The sequence below is a fragment of the Porites lutea genome, chromosome 3 (assembly GCF_958299795.1).
Source record: "Porites lutea chromosome 3, jaPorLute2.1, whole genome shotgun sequence".
NCBI classification, from domain to species: domain Eukaryota; kingdom Metazoa; phylum Cnidaria; class Anthozoa; order Scleractinia; family Poritidae; genus Porites; species Porites lutea.
Window position 1 is genome coordinate 32378381 of NC_133203.1, and position 18384 is coordinate 32396764.

Here is an 18384-nt window from a genome sequence, read left to right on the forward strand (position 1 = left end):
TTGGTTTCCCTGTGGTGCGGACGGACGGTCGGCGGTCGGCGGTCGGCGGTCGGTGTACGGTCACGTGATTACCAAATTTTGTGGGATGGGTAGATTTACTTAGCAATGGGGCTCTGCCCACGCGCGCGTGGAGCTCCGCTATCACATTAGATGCAAATAAATAAGCGTCTCCGTTTACACTAGTACTGCTGCTAAGGAAATGTCGAAAAAAAAGCTTAGGGGAGTAATGAACGGACGAACGCCAGTCTGCCTTCAGTATTACCGCCACATATGTTAATTGCATATTAATTTAGTCAATTCGTTAATAACTCAGCTAAGTATCAAGTATCTTCGACTTGATTCGTCTCAACAATACTAATTCTGAACCTTGAACTGAGTCTTACAAAGATTAGCGGGCCGTCCTTACTGCCTTCATGTAGAAATATATTTATTTGGTGTACAAGAAAACAGGGTATTTTATACAGAGAAATGATATAAGAACGATGTTTTCTTGTGATTGGTAAGTACAATGTACTGGCCTTTTCAACCGTGCGCCAGTTATTCAGAATAAAGGGCGAAGCAACTGGCTGCTGAACGAGGAAAGACATGCCTTCATCGACGTCCATTTCCTTTGTGGTCATCTACGCGCAAACTTGTAAACACGTTTACAATTTTTGTATTCTGGAATAAAAGATCCCGCATAAAACGGACTTATTTTCTTTTGATCAACCTCGCATTTGCAGATTTGCTTGTAGGGATTACAGAACTAACAGTGTTGGGAGCTTTCAAATCTGAGGTCATGCTAAAAGGTGACATAAGTCACTCTCCACTAGAAGACACCAGCGTGGTTTCTAGCGCGGTGACGACCAGCTTGATGAGCGTATAAGGGTCTCTGATCTTTGGTTGGAAATCCGTTTAGTGATATGGTGCCTTATTATCATTATTATCATCGCTGTATGTACTATATCTGAAAACGGACACTGCAAAGGAACTAATTTCTTAACGCTGTCGTTTGTTTGTCTTAGGTTCAAATCACCGGAGAAGGGGTACTAATTCCCGCAAATGAGAGAGAATTCACCTTTTTGCCTGATGATCGGCACTTGAGAGCAAGTATTCAGACACCGCTGTCCATCGAGCCCTTTAAGAGTGCTATATCAGTAAGTTTTCAGCCAATCATTTTAATTAAAAATTAATAAAAAAGGTGAAAGAATGAAATAATCGTCTATACCATAAAAGACTTTAAATTTTAACTTAACACTAGGCTACCGCGCGGTCCCTGCTTTATTGTGCCCATTTTTTGTTCGTTTTTATTATCTGCACTATCCATTTCGCACATCTTTTCGATGGATCTGCTTTTTCAATTTTTAGTTAAACTTGCACGTTGTACAATATTTTATTCCCTCAAATTTCGTGAGTATTAAAGTTCTCGATGTCGGAAAAATTGCGAAATTTTAATACTCAAAAATTAATATCGCAAAATTTAATACATTTCATAACCATGGACAGAATAAGGACCTCCATATTATGTCTGACAAAACATAATAAGAACGAAGTTTATTAGAGATTAAGTATTTCCTTTGTAGCTATTGTCGGAAACCTACTGTTGAAAGTCTCGTGTGTTAACATTCATTTTGTTAGGATAAAATTATTAATTCTGTTATTACTGTTCTGAGGTCAAAGTAGCCTGCGAGCAAGCTCTCCTATTTATACGCGCGTGTACTTTTCTCGATATCCCTCAAATTGAGAGGTTGCTCGCAGGCTAAGGTCAAAGTATCCTTAGTTCACATATTAATGAATAGAAAAACTCTAATTATACCTTTCCCTAAAAGTCGCGAAATATGGCTCATGATGTTTCTTGACATTCAATATTCGCGAAATTAAGTGATGCCCTAAAGTAAAAATTTTTGTAAAATAAGAACCAATTCAACCTGTTTAGGCTAACTTACAAAATCCACAAACATTTCGGTTCTAACAATTTTGTACGTAGAGGCCTACAAATATTAGTCGCTACAAACCAGGAATTACCTCTTAAAAAAGTGGAGTTATCTCTAGACTTCTCCTGACTTCTGATTTCATTATAACACAAAGGGAATAACGTTGACATGTGGATTTTTCTAGACTATGGAACTGGCTCTGAAACACAATTTCGCCGCAACAATGTTTACAATGGGATGTTTTGCCATGACCATCCATGCCGACGCGGTCAGAAAGCTGGATGGATCTCCTACCGTGGTTCTGGTTGGTCCAGCAGGGAGAGGAAAGACAACTGCGCTACAGCTAGCAATGGCGTGCGCAGGTCAGTTACTTGAACAAGTCTATCATCAGCCCAAAAGTGATCTTATAATCCCCTTAGCTGGGTCTAAAATTTCTTATGATACCCAATTGAAGCTTCTTAGAATGAGAGTCATTACGGAATGTTCCTTTCGGAAACGAAATCGAGTTGAAAGGAATCCAGTTCCCGGCCAAGTTGCCCCTAATAAGATCAATGGCGGGGCAGCTAGCTAATCGGCAGTCGCCCGTGATACCTCGAAATTTTGTGGCCTTGTACCACAGGAACACCAAGATTAGGATGCATTCTGTCAAACGCGAAAACGATTAGACAAAAAAGAAAATAAGGAATAACTGTTAAAACTATCTTAAGTACCAATTCCAGTTTGTATGCAAAGCTTACGACCAGGTTAAATTTTCTTTGCAGGAATTCAGGATATTGGTTTTATCAAAACTGCAACGAAAGAAAAAATTTTACAACGTGCTAGTCAATGCACGCTAGGGGTCTTTCTGGATGACCCACCTAACATTTCCTCATTAAAGGAGTTATTCATAGACTTCTTTAACGGAGCCAGCCGTGAAACAATATCAAGAGGGCATGAGAAAATCAGATGTGGTCTGATGATCACATCGAACGAAACCGTCTCTGGGTCAGCAAGGTGAGCATTTTCCATAGAACCCAAAAAAACCCGTCTAACCATTCACAAGTAATCCAGATCGTGTAATACAACCGTTCCCACTTTGGTCTTTTACTACCCCAGATTTATTCCTTAACTAACGTGTCCAGAGTTACAGAGGCCGGATTAATGACGGGGGGATTCTAATTTTAATAGCCGTGCTTTAGAAGAAAGATTGGAAGATACTTGTGTATTTTGACGGTGACTGATATAATGCATTACTTTCATCACGCTAACAGTTTCCACTTGTTTGACTGAGCTAGACTTTTGTTGTATTTTTCAGGGAACTTCGAAGGCTCGTGTACATACCGTTCTTGGGTCCTTCTGTAAGAGGGGCCACCGCAAACGAAGTGTCTGCCCATGTACACATTAAAAAAATGATTAATCAAGGGTACTTTTCTAGTGCCATTGCTTCATTCGTGCGGATGGGAAGTACCTTTTTAAGGGAAGGCATGGATGAGATTGCCTCAGATCTCATACCTTGGGTAACACCCCGTCTTAACGGGTGTTTACCTGATTCAATTCTCCCTTACGCGACCTCGATGTGGTTTAGCCAGAGAGTAAGCTATTGAATTTTTTGAATTTTGTGATATGAGTTGATATCCCTTTTTGGAAAATAACGGACATATTGAACACGTTTTTTTTTGAAATTTGGTTTTAGTTTTCTTAATAATTATATTTTTTTCTCTTTCTCGTTACATTATCATCGGTACATTACTCGCACGCAAGTAGAGTCAGAAAACCTAGCCTACTACCTAGCCAACTCCTATTGTATTCCATTGTAACGGTTACACTGAACTGACCTTGAGGAGTCTTTATAATGTTCAAAAGCTTCTGCTAGTACTAATGCTCTCAATATTGGCGTCCCACGGCACAAATATATCTATAATTTCTACCCTGTTATCCGTTTTGTCGACCATTATTATTATCATGACTATATTATTGTTATTGTTGTTTATGTATCATTTTGTTTCAGATTAGTAGTGAACTGTTTGGTGACAACCACAAAAAAATTCTCGACAAGTTCTTTGAAGAGACTGTGGCTCCGTTTGCAATAGCGAACCAGCCCGGTGAAATTTTGAACGAAGTAGGTGGGGACGATAAGGATGTCCCAAAAGCCCTTAATGTACTGCAGGCCTTCAAGAAAGATCTGAAGGAATTCATCATACACACACCGATATCAGAGGTACTGACTGCTTGCAATCCTTTTTACGAATCTGTCCCTAGACTGCGGTCTAGCTTATTGAAATATGAGAAGATATGATTTTCAAGTAAATCAAAACTACAACTTACTTGCGATACAACCCGCCAACACCTGAGGATCTTAACCCTAAAAAATCTGTCCAATTTGAAAAAAGTAGAGCACATCTCTTATACAATACAAGCCCAATAAGATTTATAATGATCTCTTTAACATCTCTTTTATCTGCGTATATCCCCTTTCGTTTCTCAGTAATTTGATTCTTTCTATTTTTTGTCTTTTACACGATAACAGGTACTAAAAACAGTAAAAATGGGTAGATCAAAAGGTACAGATTGCCTGGTGATAATGCCTGGATTTTATCAGGGAAAGGATTATAATCCTGATAACCTTCACAGCCATCTTAAAAGAAGCAATCTCGGAGGTAGCCAAGCCAGAAAACCAAACCCTGCGAGCAAGAGTGTTAGAACAACTCTTCTCTCACTAAATGCCTTCAATGACGAGGAAAGGGATTGCCTGGAGAAAGGTACATCTTTACCAGCGTTTTTATGTTATGAAGAGGTTACGGTTTGTTTGAACATATTTCGTTTCTACAAAAGTGTCCTTTCTTCGAAAATGTCTGGGCATGTGAATTTTGAGGCCCATAACAGTGGGTGTAAGCTATAGAATTGTGCAAATCGAGGATGAGGGTTTTCCCGGATAAAAGTTCGAGATCTGCAGAATTGTTCATGTAATGCTTAAATAGACGAGCAGTAGTGTTTTATCAAGTTGAAAGTCACAAATCGAAGGCAATTAATTTTATTTCAACGGATTCAAAATCTTTCGGTGTTCTAGTTCTTGCACTGTAATATTTAGATTTGGGGTTATTTTGGTCTAAAAAAATGGACGTAAAGTTAAGCCTATCAAATATAAAGACATTATATTTTTCTTGATGAATTATCAACAAGCTTTAGAATCATACGAAATTTTGACATTGAATTAAATTTTTAAGTTCTAAACATTCGTTCAGTAAAGCCCCTTTTTACCGCTCGTAGACTTTCTGCAGCGAATGCCTGATGGGTGTTATTTTTTATAAACGAAAACGCAATAGAGTGAGAAAAAAAATTCTGAAGTCTGGAACTATATGTATTTCTCTCTTTGTCTTACAACGCTAGCGTTAACTCCTTCAAAGGACGGAACTTGTGAACAGTCTTTGCCGGAAAAATCCAATTCAGGTACGATTGTTTACTTTTTAGTTTACATGGAGGGACACTGAATTTCGTGAAGCAAATCAGTTAATTTTTGGATTCTGAAAAATCTAAAGTGTATGGAACTAACTAAATCATTTGTAGGTACAGTAAATCCTAACTTACCTTATCATTATTATCATATCATCATCACTGTTAATATTACTTATATAATGTTGCAAATATTTTAAAATTGAGAATACTGAGGTAACGAACAATTTGGTCTTCATTTCTAGATGGGATAACGGTGACTAAAGAAATCCAAGAGTCAACTCAGAAGCGTAAGTCATTAAACTGAAACATTTCTTGTGTAAAAAAAAAAATTGGGAAAAGGAGAAGAAAATTCCAATAACTTCCATTGGCAGTGGCTATTTAATAAAAACAAGACAAATTTTTGCATTCCTTCAGTTTTTAAAGTCCTTACTTAATATTTGACTTTTTTGGACGAAAACATGACCGTATAGATATGTATAAAAAGCAAGCTGATCGTCTTTGTCAGAAAACATTTGTTTAGACTTTCATTTGGCAGTCTCATTTGTTTTTGCTGAGAAACAAATGTTTGTGGTGATGCAAACTGCTAACGGCGTGTAGCAACGTCTTCTCCCTCTGATTACATTTTTTTCTTCCTGATAGGTCTCTTTAATAATTTTAAGTGTTACGTAAGATAAAGAGAGCGTCTTAGTCGTTAATAATGTACTAGCAAAAAAACTAACGCCGAACAGGAAAATAATGTCTCGGTCATTTGGTCAGTTATCAACCATTCTAAAATAGCTTATTTCATTTTTATTTTTACCTTCAGTTGTGGATGACGAAGATGTAGTAGATGCCCGCCGCCCAGGAGATAATTTAGCTAATTCTCCTAAAGGTAATTTAGCAAGTGATATGATTGAGGCGTTTTCTTTTTTTTTCTTCCATCAGTGGTCAGGAACTATTTTCATTGACCGAGAATATATATCATATACATTTTTATATAAAACTTTCAATATTATTGAAAAAAACCAACCGACTGCTTTCCATTGTTATGTCAATGATGAAACTTTTAAAACTCACTTTGGTTTAAAATGTGAACAAGTCTTCGAAAATTGTTTGCCGACTTAGTTGCGTCTTATGATTCACAAAAAAGAAAGTCATGATGAATCCGTCAAACAACGACCGTGCGCCAAACTTAATTCGAAACCTTTAATCCCTTCAGTAAGATTGATTCAAACTCTCCTTTGCTCATAGATACGATTTTTGCTGATACTGCATCAAAAATGAAGGTAGTGGAAGGAGAGGTCAAAGAGCCAACACTATTTCGTACGTTTCAATATTTCTTTTTTTTAAGATGACATTCTCATTTGTTATTCACGTAAATGTAAATTTAAGGCTCGCCTATAAACGCGCCTAGCAAGGTGCTAACCCTGATAATGGACTTCAACTGATAGTTTAATTTTAAGGGAATTTTCAAAAACAGCAAAAGGTCTACAACGTTTTGCTTCATCGCGACGGCTGTCAAGTATATCTACTGATTATAATACACAAAGCAATCTCAACCTGTCATTTATTTCAGGTGTGAAGAAGGATTTACACGCATGGAAAAGAAAACGTTCAATGGGAGGCTTCCCAAAAAGAGCAAAAACGGGCGTTTCAGGTAAATTATACATTGAACTGAATAGTTCTTGTACTTGAATTGCATAAATCACTCGAAAATATTTTAGTCATTGAAAAATAAACCCTCTCTTAAAATGAACTCTAGAATCTTAGGTATATTTTCAGTTTCAACTGTATGATCCTTTTTCACTGGAAGTCGGAACAAGTACCTAATAAAAAGCATAATAGAATCAGCAGAAAAAAGTATAACACATAACAGCGACTACAACAGGAATTTGATTTGTTTCGTGCCAAATTAAGAATGGGCAGACTTGATTAAAAAATGATAACGTGGTTGAAATAAATAAATCGACAGGGAGCAAAAGCAGGTTAATGTCGTATTGCTTGATCAGAAATTAATAAATAGACAATATAAATTGACCATGGATTTATTACCAGCTCGTACCTTATCTTTGCACTGGGGTCAATCTGTAGCTTATCAAATGCTTCTGATTTTTCCTCATTTAGGCAAGAAGTCTAAAAAGGCACGTCTACTATTTTCATACGACGACAATTGGTGAAGCGTGCAAGTGTTACAATTGTAATTCTTAATAGAACAAATATGGCTAACTTTGTGCCAACTTCAAAACCCTCGTGACAAGAGTAAAAAAAAAATGGAACTATGATGAAGAATATCTGTTTGCGAGGAAACCAGATACTGATGGTTCCTACTCGTGGCTAATATAGTTGTAATTAATTTGTATTTGTCATAAACGTATCACCACTTTGGTGATTAAGAGGCCAAAGAATATGTAGCAGCCCTGGGCCCCTTTAAAAACTGCAAACAAACGACGTGATTGGTATCATATAATAATTAATAACTTAGATTACGAAATAAGGCATGGTTGCAATTAAATAATTGTTGAATCAATGGTACAAAAACCTGTACCGTACACATACACAGATAGGCTTAAGTTCTATTTTTCAGTTAATTGTGAGCATATGCATATGTAAAGACTAGTTGCCTTAAATATATCGTTTACTAGTTTTGTTCTTGGAAAAAGGATTTATTACGGTTTCCCTCTAATTATGTACGGATATCTAGGAAAGAACAAGAAAACACTTTCGGGAAAAAAGCAATGTACAATCAGTTTATGATAGTTACATGTATGTATTTTCCTTTGAAATGGAAAATCAAAAACCAATATAGTCATAAAAATAAAACACGAATCAGTTAAATATAGCTTGTGGTGTCAAACTTTTTTCGTCATTTCTGGCATAAAGGGAAAATTAATTTTGAGGTCGCTACTTTTGGGGCTCGTTAATTTCCGGCAGTGGGGGTTTCCTAACATCTGTGAAATCTTAACGCAACTTTCTGGGGGTTGCTTCTTTGGGAGGCTCGTTACTTTCCGAAACTTTAAGGTAATATACCAATGAAGTGTTTATTGCTGCGATCATCTAACCAAAACAATGCAAAACAAATCTACGAAATAATTTTACCGGTTGAAAGCTTTATAAGAAAGTTAATCAATTATGATAATATTCAAAATAAGCGAGATAACAAAGAGACATTATTTCATTAAACAAACAAAAACAACAATAACAAAAATAAAAATCTGTATTAACCAGGCAAGAACAACCGAAGAACACCAAACAATTTTTTTTGGTGTTCACGTAAGTTACGATTTACGTATTTTTGGTTAATATCTGTCAGAATAAAATCTTGTATACCTACAAAAACTACAGGAACTATGACAAACTACACCAACTACACCAAAATACAGCAACTACACCGAAATACACCAACCACAACAACTACAACATGCCAACTACAGCAACTAACCCAAACTACAGTAACTACACCAACTACAGCTACCACACTAACTACTCCAACTACAGCAACTACAGCAACTACAGCAACTACACCAACTACAGCTACTACACCAACTACACTAACTACACCAACTACAGCTACTACACCAACTACACCAACTACACCAACTACAGCAACTACACTAACTACACCAACTACATTAACTACAGCAACTACAGCTACTACACCAACTACAGCTACTACACCAACTACACTAACTACACCAACTACAGCTACTACACTAACTACAGCTACTACACCAACTACACCAACTACAGCAACTACACCTACTACACCAACTACAGCTACTACACCAACTACAGCTACTACACCAACTACAGCTACTACACCAACTACATTAACTACAGCAACTACAGCAACTACAGCTACTACACCAACTACAGCTACTAAACTAACTACAGCTACTACACCATCTACACCAACTACACCAACTACATTAACTACACCAACTACAGCAACTACAGCAACTACAGCTACTACACCAACTACACTAACTACACCAACTACAGCTACTACACTAACTACAGCTACTACACCAACTACAGCAACTACAGCTACTACACCAACTACAGCAACTACAGCTACTACACCAACTACACTAACTACACCAACTACAGCTACTACACCAACTACACCAACTACAGCAACTACACCAACTACAGCTACTACACCAACTACACCAACTACATCAACTACACCAACTACAGCAACTGCAGCAACTACAGCAACTACACCAACTACAGCTACTACACCAACTACAGCAACCACACCAACTACAGCAACTACACTAACTACATTAACTACATTAACTACAGCAACTACAGCCACTACACCAACTACAGCTACTACACCAACTACACTAACTACACCAACTACAGCTACTACACTAACTAGAGCTACTACACTAACTACAGCAACTACAGCTACTACACCAACTACACTAACTACACCAACTACAGCTACTACACTAACTACAGCTACTACACCAACTACACCAACTACATTAACTACACCAACTACAGCAACTACACCACTACACCAACTACAGCTACTACACCAACTACAGCTACTACACCAACTACACTAACTACACCAACTACAGCTACTACACCAACTACTGCTACTACACCAAGTAGACCAACTACACCAACTACATTAACTACACCAACTACAGCAACTACAGCTACTACACCAACTACACTAACTACACCAACTACAGCTACTACACTAACTACAGCTACTACACCAACTACACCCACTACACCAACTACACCAACTACACCAACTACATTAACTACACCAACTACATCAACTATAGCTACTACACCAACTACACTAACTACACCAACTACAGCTACTACACTAATTACAGCTACTACACCAACTACACCAACTACAGCAACTACAGCTACTACACCAACTACTGCTACTACACCAACTACAGCTACTACACCAACTACAGCTACTACACCAACTACACTAACTACACCAACTACAGCTACTACACCAACTACAGTTACTACACCAACTACAACTAATGCACTAACTACTGCTACTACACCAACTACAGCTACTACAACATTCTCATAGTAGGCTTAGTGGTCACTTAATATCTCTATATTCGTGACGGTTATCATGAACCCATTACCACATGCCTACTTCAACGTACATTACCCTCGTTGTCATCTACGCATTACAACGAATCATTATCATCGTTGGAACCGCTTTTACTATCTTCGTCTTTTGGACCCAGAGATCCCGCCTAACACGTACTTATTTCCTTCTGGTCAACCTCGCAGTCGCAGATTTTCTTATGGGGATTACAGAACTTATTGTCATAGGAACGGTGAAATTTCAAGATACTGGACAGGGTTACGCAGGCGGTGTATTAAGGCAAAGCTGATCAAATCTCTCAGCGGCATTTTTTATGCTTTTTGCGAATTCGTCCGTTTATTTTCTCGCCCATGTCTCCTTGGAACGTGCTTTCGCCGTCTTGCGGCCAATCCGTCATCGCGTTACAAACAGTCGTATTTACATCTATAGCATCGTTATTGTTTGGGTCGTCGGCCTTGTTTTCTTTGGTTTTACCACCTTATCCTTCCATTTGTCAGAAGTAAAGGGAAAATATGTTTTTGTCGTGATAATTTGTACAAGTTACCTTAGCATACGTACTCGATTGCGCGCAAGATCATCGGCCACCTTAGACAATCAGAAGCAGGGATCAAGGGAGCACAATTTACGGCTTGCACGAACACTTTATATCACAATTGCTTCATCGCTTGTGTTTTGGTACCTGGTTTTGTCGTCTACTCAACGAGAGGATTCTGTCCGAGCTGCTTTTCTGCACCACAGTTTTTTTGGCTGGTGGATGCCATGTTTGTGGCAAATTCTATGGTGAACCCTCTCGTCTACAGTTTCAGAATGCAAATTTTCAAAGACGCTTTAAATAAATTCCGGAGAAAAAGACGACAGAACGTAAGACCAATTGGGCAAAATAGTTTGGGCTTTGGTCTGGAAGGTTCGTTTACTCAACACTTTCGACGACAATGATTTTACCCGCCAAAAACGGAGTTATAACTGTCCTGTCTGTATATTACAATTAAGTAAAAGCGGTGTTGACGAGGTCATTATTTGTAAAACTTTTGAAAGAGTTTCGCTAAATGCGAAAATCTCTCGGTAAAACATATAATAATACGCCAGTGATTTTCGTGTGGTCCACCACCAACATGGTTCAAAAATAATAGTTATGTAATATATGATTCTTTTATCCCTAATCACCTGTTGTAACCACTTGGTGGCTTGAGGGATGCATTTGAATCACAGTCTTTCAGATCGTGAATCACTTGAAGGATTAAAGTTGGAGAAGATACTGTTCTAACATTCAATTTGTTTTTTAAAATACTTTTTTTTTTGAATAGCCTCAAACGTAATAAATATATCAGCTGTATGTAGGTTTGTTTGTTTGTTTCAAGAAAATTAAGGAATATTAGTTCTAAAACTTACTGGAAAACGTAAGTATCAACTAAACGACTTGGCATTGAGTCTATAAAGGAAGCACATAGCTTGAAAGGAACTTAGAGCCAGCTTCATGACGCGAGATAAAGATAATATCCTATGCTGTTAAATTTTAGCGCTGTCACCTTATTCAAGAAATTATTGGCTATAAGTCGGCTTGAGTCCTTAATAAAAAGAAATAGGTTACATTTTTCTCAAGTTCAAACAGTAGTCAATTACAGAAAAAAAATATATTCTTCAGCACCAACAATTTGTTGAAAGTTTAGCAGAGCTTTCAGAAATCATCCGGATCCCCTTCATCAGTGATGAAGTTTGCTGTTATTCGCAGCCCAGTTTTGATGAGGCTGCAAACTTGTTCCATTTTCTTCTCCTAAACTTTCAACAAATTTTTGGTTTTGAAGAATATATTTTTCTCTAATTCTACGTCCGAACATCAGAATCTTGACGCTGTCAGTAATCAAATTACTTCAAAAACGATCTTTGCGATGTTTGTGGCATTAGAATGAATATTAACTTTTTGGTTTCACTTACTAGTAATATTTCAGATAATATTTAATCCATTTTTTCTCAGAAAAGGATGCAATAAATCTTCATTTGCAATTATAAACTCCCGGCCTGATGGTACTCATTAGCTAAGCACTTTAAACAGTTATAAACGACGGATGAATAAACCCAAAATGCGTTTATAAAAACACAGAGATCCCCGTAAAACTTCAAAGAAATAGTTCACAGTTTATCAATTTAAAATATACGACTTTCAAAAATGAAATTACTATGAACGGGAAAAAGCTACACGGTGTTCCATATTTCGACATCCTTTAAAGATGAGAAACATAGAAAATGACACTATCTTTTTCATCAATACAGAAAAATAGTAATTTCCACTTGAAAGGAAATGAATGGAATAAAATGTAAATCTTCCCATGGGTAGATTTTGAATGAGCCAAAAAAATCTTACGGCACAGAAATCAAGTTCATATTTCGCGGTCGTTTTAAAGTTCTCCAGTCGTACTTTAATTTCATATCTACTATTCCTTATTGAATCACTCGTCTCTCTTTTATATACCAATAAAAGATAACCCTCTATGTCCAAAGAAAGGACAGCCGAAATATACAGTCTTTGCTTTAGATGCGAATAAATAGTCGTGTTTATTGACACCAGATGTGAAAACGAGGTTGTGAAACCGGCTTATGCCTCAGGGGCAGATATAAATCGGCGTTTTATCCTCAATACTGCTTCTTCGTGGACAACTTCAAACGACCCATCCATTAGCAATTATTGGTTTGGCTTTCGTTTAATAAGAGGAATTAGGCAGATTGAAAAGGGGGTCATCGTATTCGATCTGCTATATTTCCGACTTCAACAAAACATGCCTACCTCCATCTATGTACGCATACTAACTATATACAATTTCCATGTTAGTTAAGGTAAAAAAATCACTGCAAAAACCGTGTACGAACAATCTTACTCAACGTCGGATCCATCTTCATTGCCTTACTCCTCTGTAGTCTAAGATTATGAAGGGATGTTCATTCTGACGAAGAATGAATAACAGTACTTGAATCGAAGCTTATTGAGCTCTACTAATTCGTAATGGAACTTTTATCTTAATTATTTTCTACAAAGAAATTATATTTCCGCTTGGCAGATCTTTTCTTCCAGTAGACAAAGTAAGTTACTGGAGTGGGAGAGCTTTACAAATCATGCTGTATTGCAGTAATTTGGTTTAAGTCAAAAAAAGCACTAATACGCCACAAATTAAAAGGCCAAAATTGATAAATAGAAAATAAGGGAGGCAAATGAGAAAAAAAAATGCTCCTAAATCTAGACTGGAATTGAATCTTTGTTAAACTTGGGGCAAACAATTATCAAATGGTCAACATGTTTTACTTTAACAAATTTTTTGTCGTGTTATAAATAGCCTGCGTAGCAAGCGTTTCCAATCGAGTTATTGCGTGAAAGTTAGAAAGGAAACAAAAAAAGGTTGAAGGGGGAGGGGGAGGGGAGAAGAGGAAACGCTTGCCCGCAAACCCCACGATTCTGGAAAACGCCCCTTGATATTTCGCGGTTCGGTTCATTTGTAAATTGATAGCTCGTCAAAATAGAAGTACAACGAACAGATTACCAGATTTGTAAAATTATTTTGTTCTATAATAGAACACGTTGCAGGCGATTGCAAGAACTGTAATAAAAAAGATTTACGATAAAAGAAAGTTAAAACTATGAGCGATTGCTGCGGAATTTCTTGTTTTTTGTTGTGTGGCTTTATCTCGTCTGAAACCTTGTCGACACGTCAAAAATGATTTGTCCGGAACAATTCACTCCGCCGGGTATAAGTTTTGCAGAGCGGCTGCTCTCCAGCCTGTCGGAACGTTCTCTACAATAGATGCCGCTAAATTTCCATAAAACAAAAAGAATCTTTTCATTTCAAAAAGCTGACAAATCGCTTGTCCATGGCGGCTTTAGCTAGTGTCGAGTACAGTATGTGGTCCTTGGTCCGCGGAAGTCCCCGATGCCCTTGGTCCGCGTCTTTTCCGAAAATGATAAAATATTTCGTCAAGAAAAAAATACGTTGAATAATGAAAGATATCGTGATTTACTGATTAGCATTCTTTCATATGACGAAGTTTCAGCCTTCTCGCTGCGGGTGAAGACGTGAAATTAAAGTTTGTTGACAGGTAGGTTAATTTGTCTTTCTTGAAGTTTGGATTTTTGCGGCACCGTAAATTACGTGGTCAAGTTTACTTAGCCTGCGAATAACTAAAACGCAACGGGAAGACTTGCCTTTTTTCAGAACAGGTTTTCAGATCATCTTATTTCTGCTGTTGGAAGCATATTGCTGTAGACGCTGAATTTTTTGTTTTAGCGACTCTTGAAAAATATCACCAAATTTCGCTTAGCGGTCCTTGGTCCGCGTCCTATGACTTTGGTTGAATAAAACTTTCCAAAGTAAAAAGCGACGGCCTTTGTTTTCGAAGAATGTTTTGAAAGTCGTCCCTATACATGTCTACAAGTTCTCTTTTTAAATACCTCGAGTACATACAGAGTTTTTGATAATTATTTTCGACCGCGCTGAAAACCGCTCGTCGACTCTCGTGTGGGAGACTCGAGGAGACTGTTGTCTGAAGTCTTTGAAAGAAAAGCAGATTATTTTATGCTCACAACATCTTCCGAAAAAAATTTTAGCTTAATTGCATCAAGAAAAGAAAAAAATACAAGAAAAACTGTGAAAATCACGTTTTCGTGTGGAAACTATAACATTTTTACGTTTTTATCGTGCTGCCTACCTGAGACGCGGACCAAGGACCAGATTCGCGGACCAAGGACCATCGAAAACGGTCGCCTTTTTGCGAATTCCATGCAAAATATTTATGTCTGGAACTTGAAACTTCAGGATTATCGACAGGAACATAAAAGCTATCTTCAGGGAGTATTTCAGCTCGCTACATGAAGATTCGGGTTAGATATTCAAGTTAATGATTTTTACACGCGGACCAAGGACCACATACTGTACCGATGTTCTGATTTATCTTGATGTTATATCCAACAAACAGTCCATTTTTTCCAGTCAGATCCGCACGCCGTCATTCTCAATAAATTGGCCTTCCCTAGTCTCCACTGCTCGATCTCCAATTATACTTTGAAGACTCTGGTCTCATAAACCTTCGCACAAACACGAATCAGATAAATAGTCAGTCCAAAGCATTTGTAATCTGCGACCACAAACAAGATGAAACCAGATCTGTGACGCACGAAAACAAAGCATACCTGGTTTGATTGATGTTTCGAATGCTAAGTTATCAACACTACCTGCACCGCGGCAATCGGAAGCTGCGTTCGTGGGCGAACGCAGTTTTTCAAAATCGTGGGGTTTGCGGGCAAGCGGTTCCTTCTTTCCCCTCCCCCTCCCCCGTCATTCATTTTTTTTTGCTCTTGTCTCAGCTTTCTAGACGAACCTCGCGAGGAAACGCTTGCTACGCAGGTTATGTTATAAAATGAATATAGAACTTTTTGGGTTAGTTATTTAATCAACCGCGTAAGCAAAACATAATGCAGTACTAATAATGCCTAATAAGCTTTAATAAAAAGTTGATACCTCAGCATTTGGCTTGGGCTTTGTAAATAAGTAATTTAAAAGGAGGCAGATAAATACAAACAATTTACAGCTGAATTTATAGCACTGTTGTCAGTAAGTGTTGCAGTGACAACCACATTTTGGATTTCTTGAAATGACTTTGATGAGATGAGTCCTCAGAGTTTTCCCTCCCGACAATCACAAAAATGTCTTACATTTCTCTCTTTCTCTCCCTTAAATTTTAATAAAAATATGGACCTAAAAATAGCAATTTTATATAGAACGAAATATGTATAATTACATCTGAAAAAACATCAGCAGAATAAATCGATTATACTGCACAGAAGGAAACTTAAGACACATTTTTTTTGACATGCCAATTGCATTTTGAATTTTCTTGTATATAATTGCTTTTTCATTGCCAACCGTTTTCGTGTTCGCAAATTAAAAGTGACATAATGCCCAGTAATTCACATTAGATGCAAATAAATAAGCGTCTCTGTTTACACTGCTGTTAAGGAAATGTCGTATAAAAAGCTTAGAGTATAATGAACGGACGAACGCCAGTCTACCTTCAGTATTACCTCTACATATATGCATGTTAATTTAGTCATTTCGTTAATAACTCAGCTAAGCATCAAGTACCCGGGGGGGGGGGGGGGTACTGCCATATATGGGCTTTATAGGTATGTGCCGCTGTAAAGAGTATGGTTTTCAGGCAGTTTACTCTAGGATAGGGTATATAAATCAGAGCGTTTGGGTCTAGAATAGGGTATCATTTTTCAGGAAACTGATCAGTTGGTTGAAGATTTTATCTGGACAAGGGAAACAGCTACTCTAGGATAGGGGGATTTGGGGAGTTTACTCTAGTATAGGGTAGCAAAATTCAGCTGAACTAGCTCTGGTATAGGTTAAGGGTTCAAGCGTCCCAGCGGCACATCCCCACCCAGAAATTCCTAAAGTACTCCCCCCCCCCCCGGGATCAAGTATCTTCGACTTGATTCGTCTCAGCAATACTAATTCTGAACCTTACTGAGTTTTACAAAGGTTAGCGGACCGACTCCTTACAGCGTTCATGTAGAAATAGTTTGGTCTACAAGAAAACAGGGTATTTTACACAGAGAAATGATATAAAAACGATATTTTCTTGTGATTGGTAAGTAAAATGTACCGGCCTTTTCAACTGTGCACAAGGTCTTCCGAATTAAGGGCGAAGTAACTGGTTGCTGAACGAGGAAAGACATCGCTTCATCGACGTCCATTTCCTTCGTGCTCATCTCCGCGCAAACATGCAAACACGTTTACAATTTTCGTATTCTGGAATAAAAGATCCCGCATAAAACGAACTTATTTTCTTTTGATCAACCTCGCAATTGCAGTTTTGCTTGTAGGGATTACAGAACTAAAAGTATTGGGAGCTTTTAAATCTGAGGTCATGCTAGAAAGTGACATAGGTCACTCTCTACCAGAAGACACCCGCGTGGTTTCTGGCGCGGTAACGACCACCTTGATGAGGGTATAGGGGTCTCTAATCTTTGGTTAGGAATCCTTCTAGTGATATGGTGCCTTATTCGTGGATCCTGAACTGCTTAGCGATGGTTGGAACGGCCAAGAATATCATCAACATGGCAGTCAGTCGGTTCGACTAAGACTGTACTAGGTTTCAGCAAAGTGTGATAAGTCTAATCCAGGTGGGTATGTCGTTGGCACTCTCCTGCCATCGGTTGAGATTGATGTCTCTCCATTTCATGTTTTTCTTCAATTGCAACATCTGTGAACCTTAATCTAGGCCTCCCTTGATTACCCATTACCAAACAGAGTTGACAGCTGCATATTTTGTAGCAGCTAACAGCTACTTTGGTAGTCTGTTATCATTCATCCTATGCACGTGACCCAGTCGTCTTAGACTTTTCTCAATGAGAATATCAGCCATTGATAGTAGTCCTGCAAGGCAGAGACTCTCCACTTGCGTGTTTTTGTCCTTCCAGGATACATTCCGTTCATTATTACTTTTAGATGTTCCACCATATATATAGGCATGGAGCTAGTCCCTGTACGGCGTTTTCCCAAGCACTCTCGGTCAATTCACTTCAGTGACGTATCCGGGGCGAACGGGCGCAAAACACATTTTCGCTTGGACCACGTGACTCGAAACGCTTTGGCCGGGCAGGATAATGAGGCCTTGGGACTAGGCAAAAGCTTCTTCACTTACGCTGATGCATAGTCCATGCATGTTTCAGCACCACAGAAGAGGGAAGAAGGGACAACACCTTGATAGACATTGCACTTGACTTCAATAGACACATGCCGGTTTTCCAAAACCTGTCCCGTGGTTTTCCAAAAGCAGCACTTGCAATTGCCATCCTGTATCGTAGTTCACTGTCTTGGCTAGCATTGTTGGAAATAGTGCTTCCTAGGTATCTGAAGTCGTATCACTGCATCAGGGCCTCCTGATTGATAGTTATAGTTGTTGGCTCAG

At 38.2% G+C, this 18384-nt stretch overlaps 1 long non-coding RNA gene across 1 annotated transcript; it reads left to right on the top strand.

The window, feature by feature from the left end:
• The first annotated feature begins 6573 nt into the window (after positions 1-6573).
• Positions 6574-8043, top strand: LOC140929634 (uncharacterized). Its single transcript, XR_012164760.1, has 3 exons — positions 6574-6647; positions 6901-6981; positions 7449-8043. It is a non-coding gene; the product is annotated as an uncharacterized lncRNA (long non-coding RNA).
• Positions 8044-18384: the final 10341 nt, after the last annotated feature.